Here is a 25,962-nt window from a genome sequence, read left to right as displayed (position 1 = left end):
CTGTACCACCGAACAGAGCGCCTAAGCGCGGCGAAATTCGTTCGATAGATCGTCGTTACCTAGTTATCGTCGATTTTCTGGAAAAAAGCCTTGTATCAAAAATTCTCGTACCAATTCTCGTACCTCGCCGAGAAACGTAACAAAGGAGACAAAAATAATTTACATCCGCAAGACATAAAATTAGATCTGCATCGAACATTAAATGTTCACTACGAGCAGTAAAATTTTATTATTAAACACGACGAAAGTAATAAAAAATAATCGTGCTAGAGAATCGTAATACACGTTTACCCTATCTTTCCTCTTTCCACGCTCGAAACAATTTGAGAGCCATAGAACCTCGATCGTGGGATCGACCAGAAACATTGTAACAAATATTTTAATTCCCCAACCCGATTGAAAACGTTTTCCACGGTCGATACAAAAATGTCCTCGTAAATTCGGAACCGGCTCTCTCTCGGCGAAATTTCCGTTTAATGGAATTAAAAAGCCGCTCGATGCTGCTCGATCCCACAGTCGAAATCCAGACGATGTCGTGTTAAATAATGGCCAATTCTGCCCTTGTCGCATTTATTAATGTTTTTACGGATTCGAAATTCGGCCCCGATGTCTGCTGGAAAATCATACGGAAAACCGTTCAATTTTTCGCTTCGCAGAGAAGGAATTAATTGCTTTGAAAAATTATTCCGTACGTTATCTCAAAATCGCTGAAATATTCCAATCGAATGGCTATAAGATCTCTAAAAAAATTCCAAATTAACTTGCAATCGTTAACAAATTCTAAATTATTCTAAAAATTCTAAAAACGTCCAGATCAACTCAAGCTTCGTAAAAAAGTTTCTAAGAAACCAGCCTCTTTTACGCGATTCTGTACACTGCATCCCCGTTGTACCCTTAAACCCTCTATTCTACCCTTGCAAACTCGATCGAAAGATCAACATAAAGTCGTGCAAACCCTTCCAGAGCTTACCGGGTTGGTCCAGTAGCGCGATCGGCACTCTGACAAAACGTCCCCCGCCGGGCGAACAGCTAGTCCGAACTTTCTTCTGGCGGCGGGTACAGGGCCAGAATGATCGACGACAAAAGTACAAAGGCCACGGGGCGTAATTTATGTGTTTGTCCCGTGTAGTCGACCGACGCTATTCGTTCTCGTGTATCGCGCGCGTCATTGGCGATGATAAAGCCCCTTTCTCTGGCTTCGCTCGAGGTGAGCTTCGAGGACTGCCGCGGATGGGATAGGATTTTGTTAAATAGCTGCAACTACTATTTTTCATCATCCTGTCTTCGACGACATTGTTCCTGATGTTTCTCGTTGTTCGAGGTGGAAAGATATTTTCTAACGCCTGTATGTTGCGTGGGGTGGGTGTTAGTTTCAACCGGTTTCTCTGCTTTCTTTACGAAGCCGTTGATTAATGTTGTTACGAGTTTTCGAGGAGTCTGATCGACCTTTGCTTTTCTTCGAGTTACTGAATTTATTTGTTTAACTTTGAAACAACACAGAGAGGTATTGTATTATTTACTCATTTTTCTTCTAGATATCTCTAGGGGATGATCGATGTTGCTTTTCGATAATTTATATTATCATCGCGACCCTGTATCTTGGCTCCTACTTACCCACTGCAATACAGTCACCTGTACTTTTTGCTAAATTTCTAACGTACAAACAGCAAGAGTATTCAGTCACCGGGTGGAGTTTATTGGAAATAAATTTTATCTTAGCTATTCTAGGTAGAATTCAGTTTCATTAATTTTTATGGTTGGGGTAGGTATAGAGTTTGCCTGGTTCAAGGTATCGTAGATATATTTAGTACTGGAGGATTAAAAAATCATGCAAGTTCTATGACGGAAGAAGCTTTCGATGGAATGTCAGGGAGCAATTCCAATATCAATCGGAGGACAATATCGAAATTATAACGTATTTATAATTTCAGAATCGCGAGCAAACTGCAATTTTATCTCAAGGATACGAATATATCTGGACAGTTTTGCGTTGGAAATAAGAATTGTAGGTCCCATGGCGACCGGCCTGTTTCCCTTTTTCTCCAAATTGTAACTCGCTAGAATGATTCACGGCGATTACGCACGACACGGACTGCGCCCTCGTTGTAATCCATTAAAAGCACTTTAATAAATTGACAAATATATGAAATATCATACCGACGGTCCATTGTCAATGTCCTCTTTGCATACACGCCGTAGATACGGTTACAGAGCGGCAATCTCGAATTTCTTACAGATCGTATCTGCTTGAGCCAACGAGAGGGAAAGAAACGTGCTGCACCATCCTTGTTGATACAGTCGATGGAACGTGTTATTCTTTCAACGTTGGGGGAGTTTTTGATTAAATAATAGAAAACTCTGAGTCGAGCTGCTTGCGTTTCAAGAGTCACAGACTATCAAATTACGTTATCCGTTATCAAGATTGAATTGGATAATTTATTATTGATGCAACAGACAGTTTATGGGTGTATAATCAAATATCTGACGTATCTTTGGAATATTTAGCAGGTTAATATTTTAGCAGCCGATACGTCGAATTCTATTTTGCGAGCGTTTGAATATTTCCGTCGTTCTTATTCTATCGTTCTCTATCGGTATATTGTTCCGATGCTGAATTACTATAATTATTAAAAAGCTGTATACTCTTGGACGAAAGTTTATTCAGGATATTGTCAATTTTTCTCGAGTCGTGTTCGTTTTTCAACATCTCCTCGTAAATTTAACGGATTTATACGTTTGCACCTTCGGATATATTGGGTTGGCAACTAAATAATTGCGGGTTTTCTCATTAGATGGTAATGACAAAATCCGCAATCACTTAGTGGCCAACCCAATACATTGCGTATGTTGAAACAACTAATTGTCGCTAAAAGCTACGCTCTGCCAATGGTAAAATCCAGAATTATCGATTGCAACTATTCGAATCCTAATGTTGAGAACTCTATAACGCGATATCAAGTAAGCGCCAAATACGAACAATTCCTTCGAACCCATAGGAAAATACAGGTCGTTCAAATCGAAACCTCGCCGGTTTGAAAACGATGCGACGTTTTCCTAGCCCGAGGGTGTAAGCAGTTCTATAGAACCCCTCCGTTTCCTTCTCGACTGTGTTCTTCTTGCGGAGCGTGCAAAATCCGTTGGAAAACGCACGTATGCCCCGAGAATCCTGCGGCGCTGGGCGCAAGACGCGGCAACTGGAAGAAAGCGAATGAAAAAAAAAGCAGGATGGCCGCAACAGCGCTTTCTGATTATTAGCAGAACCCCGGCCTGTGTACCTTCGTGATGGGGAGTCGAAATATAATTAAAGGTTCGGCGGTGGCCGGCCTAAGGGATGTTTTGGTTCCATTATAACGTGCGTCGTGGTCCCTCGAAGCCCGTGCCGGCTCTACAATCACGATTTGCCCTCTGGCCGGCTATAAATTTTCGACGCATGCATATTCACAGAAACGGAACACCTTGGGTCTCGTTCTTCCTCGTGTATCTTACCGTTTGTACTTATACAATGTATCTGATAATTGTAAAAAAACTTGTTAAATAATTCCTGCACTGCCACGGAACTCACGATATATAAATAGCTGATAAATAAACAATATTTGTATTTCTTTCGGCATTTCTCAAATATTCATAGTTTTCTCAAATATATTCATAGTTTTTCCTTACGTACATAGATATTGCGTTGTTTCGGATAGACGTAACTCTACGAGCGAATAATTTAAAATTAGCTTTCCATTACTTGGACGGATACTTCTCTAAAAACTTGTGCAACGTAACAGAATGCTATGTGGAGTCTTGCTTTTAAATTATTCGATTCCATACTTTTGACCAGTATTGTACGTGTGTTGCTTTTACTTTCTTCCTACCCTCTCTCCGTTCTTCTTTACACATCTCTTTGCTTGTTTCCGACTATCCGCTGTTCTCTGTTTTCTGTTCGTGAAATAATCATGGAATTATTACCCCACGGTCACGTCGAAACGCTGGCGTGCAGGGTGGCTCGATTTATGACAGCGTAGCTCAAAAGGTAGCTTTCTCTTCCACCCCCTCTTCCAGTATATGCATATATTTGTATCTGTGTTCGTTTTGCATATATTCGTATCTACGTGTCAATTATACGAGATTAATTCTCCTTTCAATGTTAATTTTTTCTCTTCTGCTTTGTGAGGGTAACGTTTGAGGGATGGCTGATAAAGGAGAAAGCTGGAAGCTGAGATTCCTTTTAGGAAGTTGCTTCGCAGGAACGATCGTGTTTAGATTTTAATTCAATACACGGAATGCATCAATAGAGTGTGTGTGAAAGTAATACTATAAAAGTAATTAACGAAATTTCCGTTTTTAGTATTGTACCGTTTACGGGTATCTGTCAACTAATATTTAATTTTTCATCAAATTTTGACTAACTATTTTTGTCGTTTTCCACGTGAACGTAAAGTAACTCTTTTTTGTTAATTTACGTCGACTGGTTTATTGACGCATTTCCCTATCAAACCACGTAGGTTTATTTTTTAAACCCACCGCTTAACGGCTGCTTTTATATGCCAAATGAAATTACTAACCACTATTATCAATAAACATGCGGCGAATATAATTTGCATCGGCGGATTAGAAGCGCGGCATGTGTTATTCTACATTCTCCAGGTAATAACCCGCATATCTATATTGTACCTATGTATGTACAATATGTATTGATGTTCTTCGATAAATATCATTAGTATTTATTCAACAAGCACGAATATGTCACACGATTATCGCGTAAGTTTAAAATCCGAAAAATGTTGCTTTTCCATCCGAGGAATTTTTATTAACAACGTAAATAGGTACAAACAGCGAAGACAGCACACTTCGATACAAAAAGGTTTATTCGCACAAAAAGATGTAAATATTAATTTCACTTGCTCGTTAAACGAGCCACGAGTCCGTGTCAAATGGACTCCACGAATCCACAGGTGGAAACGGTGAACTCCACCTTTTGAAAATTTTCTTTTCAAAACGTTCCAAAATCTCAGCTTGCAGCTTCGTCCTCTTAAGGTTCCTCGCTCGTCTAGCAGTTGCGATTTCCCTCTCGATTCGCCATCCAACCCCCGAAAGACAAACAAACAGGAGAAAACGAAAGTTCCAGGAAAGAATAAACGAACGTGTTCCCTGAACGCGGACTCCCGGTAATTAATTTCGCGGCAAGGGAGGAAAGGAAAGGAAAACGGGCCATTAAGGTGGCTCCCCGCGCGATACCAAGCGAATTGCCAGCAATTAACTTCTCCGTTAGTGCGGCCAGAGGGTCACTCCTTTTCTCTGTAGGCTCGGTGAACGCAAACGGCTCTAATCACAGCGTGGCCGGGGCCATTAGAATTTTTAGGTCATCGCCGGTGAGTCGCGTGCCTCTGAAAATATTATGCGCTGACCAACGAGGAAAGGCAAAGGGGTGCAAAAGGGAGAAAAGAAGAGGGTAAGACGCGTAGTAATAATAACGACGTAGAATAATTGCGTGCGTGCGTTGGATGCTTTTACGTACATGGCATCCTGCGTCCACCTCCCTTTTAAAGAGGGTGATCTGTGAATATGGTTGCTTGTTAGTGATTAATCGAGTATACCCTGCACGTGGGCGAAAGAATGCGAGGCTCGGAGAAAGTTTCGTGGGATTGATTCGTTCAGTGGTATCTGTTGAAGTGGGTCTCGCTTCAGGGAAAACTCTACATCTTCTCTAGTGTTTGCCACAACTCTTGGGGATGCTCTTTCCAGCGGCTTCTTTGGTTTCTGTTATAGTAAAGATCGCCGATTTACAGACAATGTGGGCGATAAAGCGCAAATTTCGAAAAGTCGAAAGGATCGGAAAACTTCGATAGGCCTAACGGCCATCAATATATTTCGGCACCGCAGCCGTTGATCGTCACTTAGCCGCCGGAGAGTCAACAGTTGTTAATCGAGAGTTGTTATATTACGGTACTGCATTAAGTTCAAGTTAAATAATCTATCATCTATCAATACATTATCACATAGAATAGAAACCACTGGCAATCCTAATTTCCAACATTTCTGAATAAAGAATTTCTATAATACATCCAGCGTTTGCTCTTTCTATTCCAAGATATAAAACCTCAGTGGTATTTGTTGAAGTAACTACTTCAAGAAAATCTCTACATCTTTATTCATGTATATTCGTGACCTAGAGACTGCTATTATGCAGAAATATTCTGAATAAGGAGCGGTGCATATTATTGTACCCTTGAATGTACATTATGTTTTGCGTTGCAAGGTCTAGCAGCAAAGGAACTAACAAACAGATTTTTATTTACGTTCCCTGTAGCTTCTAGCCAAAGTTATAAAGTTAACTTTTTCGATAATGTTATTTTGCTATAAACATACGAACGTGCTCCCAATCATTCTATTTTTTAGTAACACTAAGAGAGTAAGGATCCGAACCAGCATAAACTTATACTTATACCTTTAATTATTTCAATATACTTTTCTATTACAAATTCATTCACTCGTTCTTCAATCAACCTCGACAGGATTTATTTGCGTTCTTTTGTGTCGGGTCTGAAAGAAAACGATGTCAGTGTGATTCGAGGTTCGTAGCATCTGCGTGGTAAAAGTAGCTTTTGCGGAATTCCTCCACTTTAATTCACCTTCTTATCGATCCATTATATCTTTTCGTCGTTCTTATCAATTCATTCTTTTCTTGCGAAACACATGGCGATCGGAAACTTTCGACCCGCGATAGATGTAATGTATGGAACGTACGTATGAATGGAAAGGTGGAAGAAGGCAGGAAACGAGGAGCCAAGGGGGACCAGTTTGGACAAAGTTCTGACCCCTCCTAATCACGATAGGGGGTCGTTACATCGAGTGGTAATGCGATTCACGTGCGTTAATGAGGTCTATGGCGCGATTGTGTAGGGCGAACTGATTCGTTTTGGAAGAACGATGATTAATGCTGTACCGGTGGTAGAGAGGCGGTTGTCATCCGATTATTTCGACGCGTGCTTCCATTTGAGTGGAAGAAGGATGTTTCTGCGGATATTTGCGATACTCTGGACGAGCTCTTTTAGGGTGTTTAATGGTTTATTAACTGAACATCACAGCCCTATAGGGTTTGATCAATAGAGCGTTAATATTAATTTACATGAATCGAATACTTTGATTTATTACTTTCTCCTATGTACATTTTCTGTTTTTAATCCCACTACTTTACTTATCGTCGTAAAATTGTACCGTTAAATATAATCGTAACAATTTTTACTAACAATAAGTTACAAATGGAATAATATAACTGAGTGTAAAAGAAATCTAAACGTATAATTTCATTGTAAAATTGCAAAATACAACGATCCGTAATAATTCGAAGAAAAATAATTGGCAAATCCGTAGATCTTACTCGATTTACGTTTAAGCGCGCACGTTTGAGCATTCAGACAATCGTCAATCCTTGGAATATTTATTACACAGGCTGTTATAACGCTTGCAACTGAAGTCGGAATTCGCAAGTATTCAAATATCCAACGAATTATATCGAGCTTCGAAAGTTTCAAGTTTCTCGGTCCGACACACGAAGCCTGTCTACTACTATCTGTGAGCATTTCTGAACTTGCCAGACTACCGAGCAGTCGTTTAATTATACGAACTTTCATCTTTTACGTCTCGATGAAGAACGAAACGTACTTTGGAAATTTCTACAAATCGTTCGCATGATTCGTACGTGGTTGATCATGGAATTACATTATCCGATGCAAACGCAGTATCGATTATTTTAAGCAATCGTGAAATCAAGAATTCCTAGTAGCCCGTTGATCGTAATTTTCACGAGTTAATCAAGCGAACGTATTGGCGCGAAACTACGTGGTCTTAATGAACAAAATGAGAAAGATTTTTTGATAGCATCGCGTGTACCAATTCTTTACATTTAACGTTTAAATCTACTTGCGATATCATAACATTTATGATATTTAAATCTACGTTGCGATACTTGAACTGACATCGAAACGAAATTTCAATTTAGAGAAATTCTAATTCGTAAATTCTAATTACTCTTAGCCAAGTAATCGATATATAAGGGAGAAAATCGTTATTCGATCGTCCAGCAACTTCTGGTTTTCACGCACACCACTTTCGAGGAGGCTCGTCGTAATCGAGCACAGTTTTGATTTACGTGTATTAATAAACGTTTACGCGTGGTCGATGGCGCGGCCCCTTTGGCACAAAGAGGCGGATAAATCGAGAAACAGGGGGTCGATGTCCCGTCACGAGGGTTGTGTGTGGTGTCCCGACGCCGATGCAAAGACGGATGGAACGATCAAATTGAATTCCAGTCAGACACCCGTCGCGGTCCTTTCGCTTCTCTACTCGACGCGCTTGCGAGATTCACCTGCTCGATCGAGATACAATCTGTATACGTTCCACTGGCGAAAGTTTCCTGCTCTTCGACCAGTATCGATAGAATTAGCAGGATTTCTGCTGACCTCAATTCGTATTTCCGTATCTTTAAAGCTTTCGAAAGCCTATCGTCCCTTACGGAAAGAAATTCTTTACCTTCTTTCTTTTAGAAAGAAAATTTCACCGTTTACAATACCGCACACGCAGCGGCATAAAATTAAATTGTCACAAAGTGAAAGTAGAACGCTGAATTGAGTTATCCACGTCCGGGCGAATTACCGGTACGCTTTTTACGAGCTTTGGCTCGCGTGCGTTTCTTCGAGTACGAGATGTCTATCTTCCATCCAGTGGCGATAAGCGGCCGTGCAAACATCCCTTAAAGCCGCTCGCTAATAGCCTGCAACCGAACGAATCCCTTCGTAACGAACGATAAAAGAAAACCGGAGCTCTCGCCCTATCGTTTATGTACATTTTTACGGACTCGCGTAAATTCCACGGACGACAAGCGTGAAGAAGTTGGACGAGTGGCGCAGGAGAAACCAAGCGCTAGTCGTAATTCAGCGTTGCACGATCCGCGGAAGTGGAGGTCGTACATCGACCCGGAGATGTCCTTTTAAGATTTTACAAGATTCGGATAAACGAGCTGCGATGGATGAATTTTGTATAACAGCGAATAATAGATTGAAGGGACGTGTTTTCTCGATTTATGGGACAGCGATGGCCGGAAACAAACAATTGTAAATCGCGTCCAGTAGACGTAACTATCAATATCGATTAATATTATACAATAGATGGTAATTTTGCGAATTTTCAGCGCCGCTCCGCAGCCGAAATTTCTCTCTCGATAATAATCCGTAACAGGAACGTAACGTGGCCGTCTGGTCGGACGTAATATGACGTATTCAAATGGAACGTAATATCCATGGTGACACGCGTGTCGCGTGTCCAGGCGTCGATCGCGCTCGACGCGCGATGCATCTGCATCGATCAGCGTGTCAGAGTAAATTGAAAGGACCTTTGCAACGAAATTCTCTCCGCGACAGTTTTTTGCAGACCAAAAGAATTATACGATAAAATAATCGTGCAGTTATTATCCAACGATCGCGTCATTTATAATCCTTCGTTCTCTGCCAATTTAATCAGTTCGTTCGTTTCAATTCGGAACATTGATTAATACGATCAACAATAAAATAACGAAAATTAAGAGGCCGTGTCATCGGTGATTTATTCGCAAAAGCGACGATACGATATCCAACACCTCTTGGTCGTCACGTCGCTGAAAATTCGACAAGAATGGTGCGAAGACGTACACGATTTACGCGCTTGTATCGTACCCGATGGCACGGATTTCGCCTAGAAGAAACATCGAGCAGGCGCGTCTTGCTAACGGGACGACGATGGCGTTCCTTTTTCGTTGTCGTCGGTGGCTCGAAATAAATCGACGATAAATCAACGTGGTCATCCCCACCGGTGGTTCGCTTGGCGGAAGGAAGTAGCGTCGCGCCAAACCATGCCAGACGAAACTGAATAAAACCCGTAGCAGCAAGGCTTCTCGCAACTCGTAGACTTCCGTTTTAGACGCCTTGTCGAGTCGATAAAACCTGCTCCCGCCGATTTATCTTTATCCGCCTTCCGTTAAAACGTGTAGCTCGTGACCAGATTCCCGCGGATAAATGATACCGAATCACGATTTTTCTATCCCCGGATTCCTTCGGTTTTTCGACAGAAATATGCCGAAAGATGAATTAGTTTCAAGAATATTTCTAGGATTCGTGATCGTTACGAGGGTTGATGACGGATAATTTGGTAAGAGCGTGGTAAAATTTGAAAGTTTTGGCGAAACGTGCAAAATGATTTGAAACTGCAAGTGAATTATTCTTTCAGTGAGATTATAAAGAGCCTTTTGTTTCTTTCATGTTAGGTGTCAGTTGTGCGTGAATGTTTAAAATAGAGATAATGATTATAATTTCATAATTTGTTAATATTTAATGTTTCCTGTTTAACTGCAGGATTTAATGTTAAATGATACTACTCTTTGAATATTATATAACATCTGCCTGTTCTTCCTGCGTTGAATTTTGATCGTTCATGTATATTAAAATTTTGTAATTAAATGCTATAGAATGTTTTTACTAGACGAATGTTAAATATAGTGGTAGCGTTTAATATCTAATATTTACTATTCAGTTAAACCATTTCATATTATACAAGAATATTATTTAACATTCTATCTTTCTTACATTACAACACGATAAATTAAGCAGACGAAAGGAGAGAATAATAAAAGAAATTATTGTTGTGCTCTATTGTTACAAAAAACATATTTTTATACGTATGTCCGTTTCATTTTCGTTGAATTATTTTTATATAATCCTACGATACAACGTGCTTCTAATACGAATCTAACAATGTATTAAAATATACCTATGATCTATGTTAAATAAACCGTTACTTTGAGAACGTTTCTAGCTCGGCTAGAGATTAGCATCTCCTTCTTAAAACATGAATCCACCTCAATTTCATTCTGCATCTTCTTGATAGTCAATTTCCCCTAAAAAATTCAACCCTGTACTAATTACTTACAAAATGCCAAGCCAAAGTCTCGGATAATCCCGCGCCATAGCACACAATTCAGCCTAATCTTTTAACTTAACGCTTTCCGCAAGAACAAGAGCAACGGTAGCAACCAGAAAGGCTGCTGCACTCCGTAAATCTTCGCAGCGTTGCGCAGGATATATCTTCCCGGCGAAATTCCCGGAGAGAACGGGTCACGGTGCGGAAATTTAGTAAGCAGAAGATCAAACAAGAGGTCCAACGTTGTTTCCTTTTTCCGCTCGTTACTTACGATGTGACGGATAAAACACGCTAACGCTATCTCAGACACTTACATACACAAACTGGTAAGGATTAATAGCGAATGTGACGGAGGATCGAGTGAATCAGTACGGTTAATCGATCAAGCAAGTCAATTTCAATGATTTTTACATCCAACGATGGAAGCTTCCATTTAGCGATATTTTACGTTCGTGCAATTTGTTTTTTCGTAATTATTTATAGACCGTAAATTTGTACGCGCGAGAAATTTGGAGACGCACACAATACGTATAGTATGCAAAAGTACATAAAATATCCGAAATAGAGTGTCTATTATAATATTTTGATGAAACTGTCTATTTAGATGGCATTTCTTTAGTTACGTCTATGACAATATGCAAATGTATAAAAATCCACAGTCGAATTATTTAACGCGATCTAACCAACTACATATTTTTTGTCATTATCTACAAGTTCTTCTGCAGATTTCGAGAGTTCTGGAATTCGTTGTTTTCAACGCAACAAACTATTACCCTAGACATTTTTGCAGTTCGACGTTGTTACGGATGACAACTATGTTTGAAGCATTTTGAAGGGAACAAAAGGGAACAAAATCGTGTGAAATTTTTGTCGTATGTTTCTCGTATTTATGCTGAAAATTGTTTAATATTTTACGCAACTTTTTGCAAGGTAAAAGGCGCTTCTTTGATACGATTGTAATATCTTAAAAAAGGGGTGAATAAAAAATGTAGAGGAATTTTTTTCTATCAATAGCTATCAGATTCTTTGGTCACAAGTTTCTAACAATGATAAATTTCTTCAATAAAAACCTACGTATGAAGCTTTTTGACAAAAAAGTTATCGCACAGACCATTCACCACGATAAATTCTTAGTAAATAAAACTGTATCCATGGCATTTAAAATCTTGTAATATTGTTATAACGATACGTACAATAGAGTTTAATAATATTATATTCATCATTATATAGCTGTCTAGTGAATGCATGCTCGTTTCTTTTTAAAAAGGGGTAAAAATTTGTAGAGACGTCAATTAATGCGCAATTGTTTCCCGCTTGAAATCGAAACGATCCTCGAGTGGAACAATGAATGAAAGTTCGAATGAGAGAATAGAATATATCTGAATGCACCGAAAATGTCAATAAGAATTCAGAACGAGTCGCAGAAAAACAAAGAAAAAAAAAAAAATGGTGATGTGGTTTGCGTTTTTGTTAAAAGAATCGCTTTAGGTCGATAAATAATTTCGCGTCACTGTATTGCAAGAATTACGAAGTTTTTTTTCGAAAGATAAGCGGTATTAAGTATAAAAAAACGTATAATACGATCTTCAACTTCTTATCTAACCTTATCTTCCACTTCTTATCTTCAACCCCTTATCTTTGAACGTGATACGTTACATCGTGTCCTATCGAATTACTGTAATACCCAAAGTACCATATTACAGCCTTCTGAAAATTATGCATCTACAGTGAGATAAAATCTTCCCTTGCTAAATATTCCTCACGATCGAATGAAACATATCGTACGTTTCGATATTCTTATATCGAGTTTATTAGGTTGGCCGAAAAGTTTCTTACGTTTTATAAGGAAGTAATAGACGCGTAATAATAGAAATATAATAGAAATGGATCATACTTAATTCAATAAAATAATATAAAAGAAAAATTGTTGTTCGTCTATTATCACCTTATGAAGCGAAAGGAACTTTTCGGACAACCTAATTAGAATTAAACATTTTAAATATGTACATAGTGAAATACCAGAACAGATGATAAGGTTTAAAAAATTAGGATTAAAAAATTAAAAGGCGAAATGTTTTGAATTTTTGCCAATATATTTAATGAATCGCGTACAAGTCAAACAAGTACCGGTTTCACAGTTACCAGAGAATCCATCCCCAGGAGACGATACAAAACGCCACAAACCCTCGGCCATAGTTTCGCCATTGAGAAGGGGGAGAAGAAAGTGCGGGACATCGATCCCAGTCACGAAATGTCTCGGACGACTCGTTCAATCTCGATAATTTATTTACAATAGACCCCCGCCAGCCCTCGATTTCATCGAAACGGGGATTAAGCAACCCATTTGGCCTCCGAAAACCTGCCCCCACCCCTCCATCGAATCAAACAAACACATAAAGCAACGACGATCCTCCATAAGCCATTTTACGGATTCGTTAAGCCTTTCTCACCATATATTATGTAGGCTGGTTCTATCGTTCGAGGGATTATTATAAAATATACTGTATAAAGTATGCGTTGAAATAGTATTTAGATGATCTTAGGGACGAATGGAGGTAAGAAATCGTGGGAATTTTAATTTGTAAGAAATTTTACAGACTAAGAAATTTGCGTGACACGCGTCGAAGCAGATTTTTTAAAATTGAGTTTTCAATTTAATTAGAAGGATTAAATAGCGAGACGTTAGGGGTAGTTTGAAACGTAGATCTGAAATGTCTAGTTTGATGGTTTTTGTTCAAGTACTTCAGACATTCTAACGTTCCACGGTTACACGAAAATTTTCAAGACTCTGGAGGAAAGTTGGAGGCCTTTTAAATTCATTGGGATAGTTAACCAACTATTCGAGGATCTTAAGCGATTGCAATGCTTAAGAACTTTCGCAACTCTCGGGTTCTTGGTTTTTCTAATTCAAGGCCAGCAGATGATTTCAAGATCTCGGGGAGTTTTCGACATTCCTAAAAGTAATCGTACTCCTTTTAGCTTCCTCTCACGCAAAGGATTTCAACGATTAATTAGTCATCGATATTTAAAAACTTTCGCTAACCATTAACCCATTAAAAAGTACAAAACGCAAAAGATTAAATACGTTGAATTCTGTCAAATTTTACACCGTTCCAAATATTCAGCTCTCGACTAGCTCCCCTGCAAATGGAAGTTTCTGCATCTCGAACATCTCACATCTTCACCATCTAAACATACAAATTCCATCGATACCAAAATCAACGCGCAATTCCACCACTCTCAACGTTATACCGATACTCAAAGCCCAGACTAAAAAAAAAAAAGAAGTAGGAAGACAAAAGAAAAGATCAAACAAAAAGGAAAAACGAAACTCTACGATATCGTACAATTTCCACGAGTCCCATAAACAGAATGGAAACGTCGCGTGAACGTAGACGAACGGGATATCCCATGCAGCCAGATACAGAACTCGTTCTCACCGGTGTCGGTGCGTGGCAACGTTTTGGCAATTAACTGGCCAGATGCACCCCTGTCTGTGGACCGCGTATCGGTTACCAACCCTCAGCGGCCGAACGGCTATTTACACAAGAATAACGTGCTTTATGGGATTACGTCAAAATATCGACGTTAAGAATCACCGGCCACGATCACAATGAACGTAGAAATAGAGAAGAAAACCGTAGAGGGACCGATAACGGAGGGGAGGGTTTAGTATAGTGGAAAGGGTGCAGACGTACGATGGGGTCGAGGCAAACCCTCTCCGTAGCGAATGCAAAATCAACGGACCATTGTTGTTTCGTCTAGGGACACGCCATGATATTCTGCCTACCGGGTGCGCGTGCAGCCTCGCTTTCGCGCTGGTGGCGCGATTCGAGCGTGCTAATTGGAACGTGATACGATCCAGGGGTAGCGATCGAGGAATGCGATTCGATGAAACGAACGTAGCGTCGACCGTTCCTCTTAGAAGTGACGCGCGTGTGTATCACGCGGTTGGAAGAATTGGTGGGATGGTTTGCGGTACGGTGATGGTGGAGGCTGAATTTTTATGGTAGGTTAGATAAACCGAGCGCGTGAACCGATTTTCTTTGTTGGATCGTGATCGGTATCGTATATTAATTACCTTGATTGCAGGTGGTTATTGAGTTGGGAAAGAATTAACAAAGCTGTAATCATAGTTTTGCCGTCGTATTGTTAGATTGAATTTTGTCGATTATTTTTGCCACGTCTGTCTGTTGAATATTCTTTAACATCTAAATTAAATTTTTATATTGTAATGATATATTACAGGTACTTATATTATACGTATTACATCGTACCATATTCAAATATTTTAACTCGTGCGCGTTGTTTTCAAGATTTTTGTTTATCAAATATTTTTAATTATATCCACTTCAATAGGATTTTTATATTGTGCTATATTATTATGATACGAAATTATATTATCAAGAATTTTAGTTGTACGAATTATTTTTGAAATTTTTGTATATCGAACCTACTTAGGTCGATCGAAGCTGGATCAACAGCTAGTTTGTTCAACAAATTTCGAATATTACCTTCTTCCATCGTCTTTTGCAATCTAGTCGTTTTTATCTCCTACACCGTAAATCCACCATTTTCCGATTGCATGATATTAAAAAGATGTTAAAGAATGTTAGCTATTTCTCGAGAATTTTCTAATAATTGGTTTTGTTAGAAAATAAATGTGTGTGCGTCTGTATTGTACGAACGATGAATGAAAGAGAGGAAGACAAAAGGAAAACATCAGCCGAAAACAAGAGCCGAGCGTACCGCGTATGTGTTGCATGAATGAATGTGTAATAAAACAAATTCATTGTTGTTTGAGATGTATAAGAGAATAGAGCGGTATACGTTAATACTTCAAGTTATTCTGTTACATGTAAATTTCGTATTTAATAAAACGTTATATATTATTACTTTAACAGGTTTCAATTCATCGGCGTCGTTAGGTGAACGTGTCTCTTAGATTGATCAAAAGTTTATACGCTCCATCTTATTGACAGGTTGACATTTTAATGTGTTAATGCAATAGCGTCGTTGCTCGTCGCTGTCTCCATGAACGATATCGATTAAAACGAGATGGATGATCGTTCGTCAAGCACGTCATTAGCTTATATCAAACTCTCGATCACGGGAAACTACCCTTAACCGATCGCGGAAAAATGATCAACATCGAGGGACTACCATCGTGAAAGTCACTTATGCTCGTGGTAAAAATTTCCATTTGAGGCGTGTTCATTCATCCATCGTTATTTATTATTCGAATTTGTGTACTGTGTAAAAAATACGTAAAACAAGTAAAAAGTACAAAAGGTACGAAAATCAACGGAAAATGAAGTAAAGGATGGAACGATATATATGAAATCTTTTGTATTGAATGCAACATGGAATAAAATACGTAGATTTTGCATTGTAAAATTGTAAAACACTATCGCCCATTGAAATTACGATCGATCAAAATTCTGAAATAAATATAGAAATCCTGAAACAAACTTACGATTTTTCAATTGGAAATAAAGTAAATAGAATAGTAGGAAGAAATAATAGAATGTAATCGTTAATTTTGCATTAAAATTATAATCGATCAATCTTAAGCTTGGGTAAATACCACTGTACTGAATATTTCACAACCGAGCAAATTTTTCAATGCGTTTTCACGTTGATTTTTCCTGCCACATGTGTTTGATCGCCTTTTCTGACAGTACGGAACAAAAAGTACAGGAAAACCGTTTCCCTCTCGATTTTCAGATAGTTTTCCTTGACAGGGGAAACAATCGGCGAGATAGTTTCTCTTTGCTCGGCTGAATTTCGAGCTGTCATGATCAGCGATCGATTTTTAGCCACCGAATGATGCGCTTTAGCTTGACCTGTTCGAAAATCATCCATCAATCGTCGAAACAGCGAAGCAAGGGGTGAATCAGAAAGAGAAATGAGGCTCTGTCACCTACAGTGGTACGCTCAAGCTAGCCTTTACACGCTAGAATATCCTGGTCACATCGAATTCCACAGAAAAATATCAGAATCTTCTTCTCTTAAAATTTTCCTCCGGAGAAGAAGCATTTCTTTGAAGCGATACAATTTTTGCAAGATATTAGTTTCCAAATTTTTCACGATAGAAAATTGATGTTTTTTAGATACTTTTGCGAAGAATAGTCGAGAAAAACCGTCATTGTATTTACATCACAGTTGCTGCTGTTAAAAACAAATTGCTGTAGCCTGTCTTCACGGTTGTATGAAAGAAGATAGACAGACATATTGCGCTATGATCGATCAGACTGTCGGTTAACAAATTTCTCACTTTTCCGCTCATACACTGATTCTACCCATATGACAGTTTCGACTAATGTAAAAAATTCGTATGCTTCATCCGCTTCCCAATCGTGTAAAAAAAAAAAGATCATTCACGCCACGATCAATTTGGTCAGCATTCCTTCCACTTCTTATCTTTCCACTTACACGGTGATCGTACATTAGAAATTTGCGGTTGGCGTACGCCGTCAAGGGAATATCGATCAAGGCGTCGTGATACTCGAGCTGCGACGAGACCACTTGAATCTCGATGAGTGCGTTCCTTTTCCTTCGTTTGGCCGGTCATTTCGTTCTTTCGCCTAGTCATCTGGGGCAACTCCTCCGAGGAGGCATCAAGAATTATCATGGCGCTGATATTACGGTCGAACGCGTTCACAGGAAGCTCCTGCGTGTCGGATGGCCGACGTTCGAGATGCGGACCCAACGGATGAATCGATAGCACAGCTTGTGGATTTGTTAATTCCATATGAATGGACGAGTAAGAGAGATTTCTGAGCTTGAGTGGATAGATTAGGGTAGGATGGATATTCGGCAAATCGTTGGATTTACAGCAGATACGCAAAGAACGATGATATTTGTCGATGAAAATTGTGGATGTTTTCGGTGGTTGTTGAAAGTTGAAGGTTTCTATGATTTTTAAGTCGTGACAGCACGTTCTTGGTGTTAATTATTTTGAAATAAAATTACTCTCCTAGCGAAAATCGGAAATAATTAAATTAGTTGCGAATATATCACTTCATTCAGCTACAGACGAATCAGCAATTGAAATATTCATACTTCTCAGCTACAGCTAAATATTCATAAGGCTCAGCTGATTCGAAGAACTTGATTTTTCTACCGGAAGAGCGGCCGCCAAACCCTCAGGCCCAGGAACGCCGCGAATAAATTAACCGTTGGTTTCAAAGCGATTACGAAGGTCAGATTCTAATCCGACCAGATGCGTCTTCCACCCCTTTTTTTGAGCCAGTCTGGTTACGTTATTGTTAAAAAAGGATTGAGCAGAGTTTAACGAGGTTATCTGAGCGTGGTGGTTTTGTTGGTCTAATATATACCGAAGCAGTGAGCTAGATAAAAGTGGACGTCGAGGAGGGTGAAGTGATGCGAGGGTGAATTGTGAGGGATATTGTTGTTGGGTGGTTGATGGATAGACGAAGTATTGAAAAGTAGGGAAATGGGAAGGTTGTGAAGAGAGAACGGGTCATCGGTTGAATCCTTGCGATCTAGCAGGATGCAGTTCGTGGTTGATTAATCTTTTATACAACGTTTGTATTCTAAAATCTTAGTATCGGTGGTGAATTAATAAAAATGTATAGTAACCGAAGCTTATGGCAAGTTTAATTTCTCGCTTAATTTTCTTATGGTATTGAAATAAACTGCGATGTTAAATATTTTTTACCATGAGGTGCATTCGAAAATTCAGCTTGTTATTATAAACTTAAGTTTTAATATCGATGTAGCAAAATAATAAAATTGAAATGAAAAGTGAATAAAATATGAATTTTCGATTTTATTTGCACTGTCATATTGAAAATGTTAAACGCGAAACATTCTCCGTTCGAAAATCTCTCATTCGCGTATTGTAATTGTAAATATTTTTTAACTCCATTAAACAATTACCCTGTAATTGGGCAGCTTGCAGATATCAAATTTGCTATACCTGTTTAATATTTTGAATAAAAATTTCTATAGATAGAATAAGTGACTTTCGACGAAATGCAATTTTTAGGATTATTGTTTTTTTGTTTAATGCCAGTGTCGATTCAATGAATCCGTGAATTCGTATCAAAAAACCGCAGGAACACATGGAACGCGTTTGTCAACGCATAAGCCTGGCCTAGCCCATTTGTTAACAAATAAAAGGGAGCAAGACGAGCGCAGACGCGCATTGTTTCGTCGCGATAAATCGAATCGTCGCTATAAATCGTGCCTCTTTAAAACGCGGTCTGCATACCTCGCGGTGGAGTTTAAAGGGGTCTTGACACGGCGCGTTTCAGCTTTTAATTGAACGTTTCGAAACTCGTCAAATTTACCCCTTCCTTTGCGTTTTACAAGTGACAATGTCGATGGAAAATTTAAACACTTCAATTTCAGGCAAAAGACATTTCTCCGATGAATTAATCGCCAATTTCAAACTTTAAACTTTCGATAGCAACAATAATTAGCGGTAGCAACAATAATTTAGAATTCTCTCGAGAAAAAGTTTTACCAAATAAATTAAACAATGCCAAATATAATATTTTCCACTTCCCAGTACAATCCCTTGTCATAAAGAAAAAGCAAACACGATTCCCCTTTTTGTTCGTTTATACGTTCTTCTCCCTTCTATTTTTTCCTCTGTAAAACGAAGTATGCTGATTTAACCGAGATATGCACAACAATTGAAGGTCGATTCGTCGAATTCTTGCCCACGAGAAATAATTTACGTTTCCTGTATGTTTCGAATATTTCTAACGCGGTCCGCTGCGCGTTCGACGTGCCAAAAGAACGCAAGCTTAACTAGTCCAACGTTGGCAGGTCCATCTAAATAGAAACGAAGCCGCAACGAACGAAGCGCGGGTCTTTGATGTTAATTCAGTGATTAATCGCGTTGACTCGCGGCGATCTGTTTATTTTTGAAAATAAATTAATTTAAAACGGATTCTACGGAACGACGTCGCTGGTAACTTCGTTGTTGATCGCCAGGCTTCGCAACTGTTTGCACGATTTTCCAGTCATCGATTCGAGGATTTCGTCTAGATCAGTGTAGATTTCGGATAATTAAGCGTTGAAGGTTTGGCAGATTTTCAAAGCTTTTGGAACGTATGGAGAATCATCAGACGTAGGAAGAGAGTTTTCTGCTGTTAGTTCTATACTGAATTTTGCCCGATTGTTCTACAATATCTTTCTTAAATTTCATGATTTTGGAGAGTTTGAATTTTATTAATTGCTCGAGGGGGGCGATACAAATTTCAATTCAGAAATTCGTAATACGAATCATTGATTTTTAAGTCAATCGTAGAAAAAATACGAAGGCTGGATCGATTTCGTGGCGACAGAACGTAAGATCCGTTTATTGGATACTTATGTTTAATGTACCCACGATTTTATTGTTACTCTCGCATTTTTCTTACGCTGGGAATGTTGTTCGTGATTGGAAAAAGTTCGAGAAGCTACTCTTTTTATGGCGTTTGAGATTTTATTTTTTCATAGAAAAAATTCTGATCAGACGTGACTAAAATTATGCGATACTTTTTACTCTACATTAACCGAGCAAATAACTGATCGATCAACTCCGGGTTATTTTGCATCTCGTGTATAAAGGCTCGTTTAAATTACGCGTATTTGGAAACAAAACAGCAACGTTAATTAAAAAATAAAACACGTTTGGCAACGCAAGTTCGTGTAAACTCTCAATATTTCTATCTAGAAAATTCAATATTTGTACAATGTAACTGAAATTTCACGGTTTTCTGATGCTACTAAATATGTCGTCAGCTTTACGACAGAATTCAAATATTTTCATAAATATCTCCTGTTCGACGTATCATTAGTATCTTCGGTGATTAATAAGCATAAGTTTCATCTAAAAAAAAGTCTTCTGCTAAACCATACTATAACTTTCTTATTTTATTGTTTTTAAAAATGAATTAGATGTCTTTAACGAAATAAATATAGAACTGAAATAAAAATACAAAACTGGTGAAAACTTTCTTACGATTCTGTTATAAAAATTCCCAGAATAAATATTTTTTTTTTTTCGTTTTCTTCGTAAAGTATTCGCGGATTTCTAGGAAAATGAAAAATTTTATCATTCAAGACACCACCGTACGAAACCAACCTTTGAAATTGTATTTTCGAATCGATACAAAATAAGAAATAACCGTTTCTGAAGAAAAAAGAACTATCAGTTTCTAATATGATCCAGAGTAGAGGAACAATGGAATCGCAATGTCATTGAAACGTTCCCATTTGGCCGATGCTGCAACGCCATCGCGTCACGTAGCCCTCGAATAATTTCATTCTCGCGATCCCAGGTGTCATTATCATCTTCGATATCGTGGCAGAAGTCTTCCAGTGGATTTGAAATTCAGATCTCGATCATCGAGTAACATTCCCATCCCGTTTATCGCGTGCGTGGTCCAGGTGTTATTGAAACCGGTCCAAAACGCAAAAAGCCACGATTCTTTAGCGACCGTTATTACCTACGCTCCGACGGTTATTCCAGAGTTTGGTCATCATTGAAAGGAAAACGTTTTCGAACATTACGAATACCAAGGAGGATCGAAATATTCTTTTTCAAATCGATCGCCTAAGCCGATTAATAAAACTCTATTAGGAACGAGCCACTATATCGATTTATTCCGTAGTGTTGAAGTTATTACTTCGAGAAAAACTCTACACCTTTTCTTTTACCAAGAGAATAGAATTTAGTTAAAAAAAAAAAAAAAAAAAAATATCAAAATAAGAGGAGGTGCATATTATTGTCACCTTGAATATAAATTTTGTTTTGGGTTACAAGGTCTAAAAACGAAAGAGCTATAAGTAGATTTCTATCGCTGTTTCTTGTAGCCTTCAGCTAAAGCTACACACCAAGGTTAACTTTTTGGTAATGGCCTTTGCTATAAATAAGTGAACATGCTCCCTATCGTTCTTCCTATTGTATTGTAACAATGAAAGAGTGAGGATGTGGGTCAGCATACACTATACCTGTGCTTATTTCAGTATATTTTTCTATTACAAATTCCACTCGTTCCTCTATCAGTCAACCTCAACGTGTACCACTATATCGCGTGACACAATGTTCGATCTTTCGCTTAAAATACGTCGTAAGCACGGAATAAATAAAACGAAGTTGTTTGAAAGGAATAAAATTGCAGAAAAGTAATTATTCATACTTCGTTATAATTATCCATCGAAACTTCTTTCTATAACGATTAAAGCAGCGCTCACCCCATTGAAACTTAGAAATCTCTCGTTAAACCCTCGGTATTCCATCGCTACGTTTCTCTTTGCTTCGTTCCTTCGTTCGGTTCGATTTTTCGGTCGACACTCGCCAGTTTTCCCATTTCAATTATTAACGACCGCGACTGTCGGAGGATTTACAACGTGTCCCACGGAGTGCAGCGTCCCGGGTGTGCACCGCGTCGCGACGCTTCGCTATCCTCTTTCAATCCTTTTCCGAACGTACACACCGTATCTATCGTGTGTATATAAAAACGTTTCTCGGTACATTGTTTTTCCGTCGAAAAAGTCCGAATTCTCGAGCGGATCCTGCTTAACGTCCGCTCAAATCGTTCGACCCTCTCGGCAACCGACTTGTCTCAACCCCTTCGCGCGTTTCGCAGCCGAACGCAGACAGACAACAGGCGAAAAGAGAGGGAATGCGTATTTCCCACGAGATCGTGCGGCGTATGCAAGCACGCGTACACACAGAAAACTGTGTGTAAGCCGATCGACGACGCCATGTGGCTCGCATCGAGACGCATTGTGTCGCCTCGCGACTCACCGTGAAGCAATGGGGGATCGCCTCTTAATAAATGGAACGGATTACGTCATACAGGGACACGGCCGGACGCCTATTCTCGCCACGAACTACCATACCGCTACGGAACCTCTCTGTCTGTGTTTTTTCATGTTTTATTTTATTTTGTTCTCTGCTTTTCTCTCTCTCTTTCTCTCTCTCTCTCTGTACGCGTGTCCGCTGATTTTTGACTTCCCTCGCAAACGAGAGCTCGTTCGTTGTTTGAGCTGATTATGCTCTTGCGCAACAGCGAGGGTGAAAATGTTCTGTTTTCCTCGCTTCTTCGTCTTCTGTCCGCTAGATCGGATTTTGTTTTGCTTTTTTTACACGAACAATGCGAAACCTGGCAGAGGTGAGGCTTTTCTTTCTTCCGAGGATGGTTGTGGCGATGGTCGTTTGAAACGAGAATTCTTTTTAGCCAGTTTATTTGGCACTCGTTCGAGCGTATCAACGTAGAATTTTGTTAATTGATCCTTTGTTTTTGATGCGATTAGTTTGCTAATTTTATTCGTATCCGTGGGAAACTCTTTGGCGATGTAAGTAAAGAATCAACAAAACCTTCGAATATTTTCGACTTGTCTTTCAGTTGTTTCAAGATTGAATACCTCATTTGGAAAATTTGGAGTATACCTATGCACGTTTTGTTTTATCGTCCATTGTACCAGAATATTTTTAATTTTCCGCTTTCTTATACGTTGAATCTTTTGGTTTTGTTTGCAAGCAAAAATGTTATCACAGTAACGTAATTAAAACATATTCAAGAAATTCAGCGTCGATTTTAGACAAACGTTAGACAAGCAGAAGTTTCGACAATTTCGATTTATCTGACACGACGTAGCGGAATTTTGGAAAATTGCTACGCTCGCTGGAATTCAAATCGGTTCCAAATATTTGGTGGAAAAAAATGGGTGACTTAATCGAATTACATTAATGTTATTCCTGCGTCTATATGCGTAACTCGTGTAGTATATTTGTAGAAGCGAGCATGCAACGAGCTTTCCACACGGGAAATTTATTAAAGTCACGCTTAAAATCAGAATGTTTCATTTCACGTAATGGACGCTCGAAATGATGTTCCATTTGTCAACGACGGGCTTGTAAATATTTGTCGAAACGGCTATAATGCACGCGTTGTTAATAAACAGCAAACGTGTAAGCTAATGAATGAGAACGTCCGGATGAAGGGGTTTGCTCGGAAAAAACACTCTAAAAACGACAGTTTTGATAAATCATGCATAAGTGACAGGGCTTATCGGCAGGCAGGAAAACTCAATAACCAGATTTTCATAAATTTACGTTTACGAACGTACAATTTTAACACGAAAGTCGAGAAAGAATTTTAAAGGGGTTTCAAATATTTGTCATTTAATTATTCAGAATCGAGCGTACGAAGAGAATTTTACCCTACGATAAAATTTCATGCTGGACATATTCTCCATATAATTTATTAGCTTAATCTATAAATGTAACATTTATGCTTCACTAATGCAACTTATTTCGTCTCTTACTTCGTTAAATATCCGTAGCCATCGTTAAAAAGACATTCAGTGGCGTAAGCTCTCAGACTATGGTCTCGGAACAAAAGTGCATCGATACAAAGCAGCGGGTTCATTAAACATAAAAACAAAACCTAGACAACGTCTGCAACAGAGAAAGGGACACACAAGGGAGATTCGTATATCTTGCAGGGTGGAAACGTTGTTTCGTGAATCTTTTAAGCAGCCTCGTTTACATTCCGCACCGTAATGCTCGACTTCGTGACGGTTGTTCGACCGATCCTCCGAAAATGGATAGTTTCTGTGCCTTTTACGAGCGCGTAAATCTTCCGGTCACCGTCGAAAACTCGTTCGTAATTCAAGGGCAAGGAATTAACCCTCCCTGATCGCCGATATAGGGTAGGGATCAGAACCACGCGCGTGCCATCGTGATCGCTCTGTTTGCGGATTATTTTACAGGGGACACGCGACTCGCCGTCTCGTCCCCTGCTTCGATTCCGCTTCAACTTTTATTTCCCCTTTCCATTTTTTTCCTTCTTTCATCGTCCTTTGTTTAACCGTTTCGTTTACCAACGAAAGATGCAGCCCTAAGCACGAATAACGACGACGAAGCAACGTTCGGCCTTTATGAAAATAGGTTTTGGGAACCGCTCTTTGAGAAACGATACCGTAGTGTGTACATAATGCTACGTGTTTGGCATTTGTGGGGATGTGACGGAGACAAAGGTAACGAGAGAGTTCTTCGATATGGGCTGAAACGTATTTGTTTACGATGCTGCCAGATGGTGCACGTTTTCGGGAAATTTATGATAGCTTTTGACTAGCTGCTGATATTTATCAGATCTATACGAAAATTCTACTCGTACTTTTCTACTTCTAAAGAATGCGAAGAGTTTTCTGGAAAAAATAATCTGTTACACGAAATAATGAGTTACGTAAATTATTCTGGGAATTGTGGTTCAATATTTTTAATATTAGGTACATAGGTTTGAGATTATCATTGAAATGAGTCTTAACGAACTTGATTTTTTAATATATATAAATCTCATAGACTTTCGTGAGTTTAACTGAAATTTGAATTTGTTAAATTCTTAAATTAAATTCAATTTATTAAATTCTCTACAGTTTATTCAATTCTTCTATTCAATAACGTAATACCTAATGTACGGATATATAGTGCGTAGTATTTTACATCTGACGTATTTACAACTAATAAATGACTGGCAATCGGTAGAATAAAACAGCCGATGGGTTTGTCGAATTAATGATGCCACGTGCAATAACGATACATCGAGTCTTAAGAACCGCACGGTGGTTTAAAAAATGTGTCTAGGAAAGCACATTGGTGTAGCCATGAATACTGGTACGAGGTTGAATTCGTTGGCGATATTTTATAAAATTTCCAACTTCACTTTGTAATATGACGGATGCATATAAGCATAATTCCAGTGGCTTTATGGGGACTTGGATTGAAGCTGATCCGAGCCCAAGATCCGACGATTTATGGCACTTCTACGTACGACATATGGTTACGATTCCTTTCTTTTCATTCGCCAAGTTCAGGACGTTTATTGTACTTTGTATGTACGCCTATCGTGTACGAATACGAATTTCATACACGTACCGCGTGTATAGGGAAGTGGCTGCCTATGCTGTTTGTTAAATCCTATTCTTTTAATATTATCCATCTAGTAATCTTTTTCCATTTTACTGAATAATAACCAAACAGTCGATGTAGTTTAA

At 38.9% G+C, this 25,962-nt stretch overlaps 1 protein-coding gene across 4 annotated transcripts in view; it reads right to left on the bottom strand.

Moving 5' to 3' along the window:
* The window catches only part of LOC100643941 (connectin), a 349,916-nt gene that overhangs the window by 75,662 nt on the left and 248,292 nt on the right, over positions 1 to 25,962 (bottom strand). The window lies entirely within an intron of this gene.

The sequence above is a fragment of the Bombus terrestris genome, chromosome 9 (assembly GCF_910591885.1).
Source record: "Bombus terrestris chromosome 9, iyBomTerr1.2, whole genome shotgun sequence".
NCBI lineage: Eukaryota > Metazoa > Arthropoda > Insecta > Hymenoptera > Apidae > Bombus > Bombus terrestris.
The sequence above is the reverse complement of the archived record's forward strand: the minus strand, read 5'-3'. Positions and strand labels throughout refer to the sequence as shown.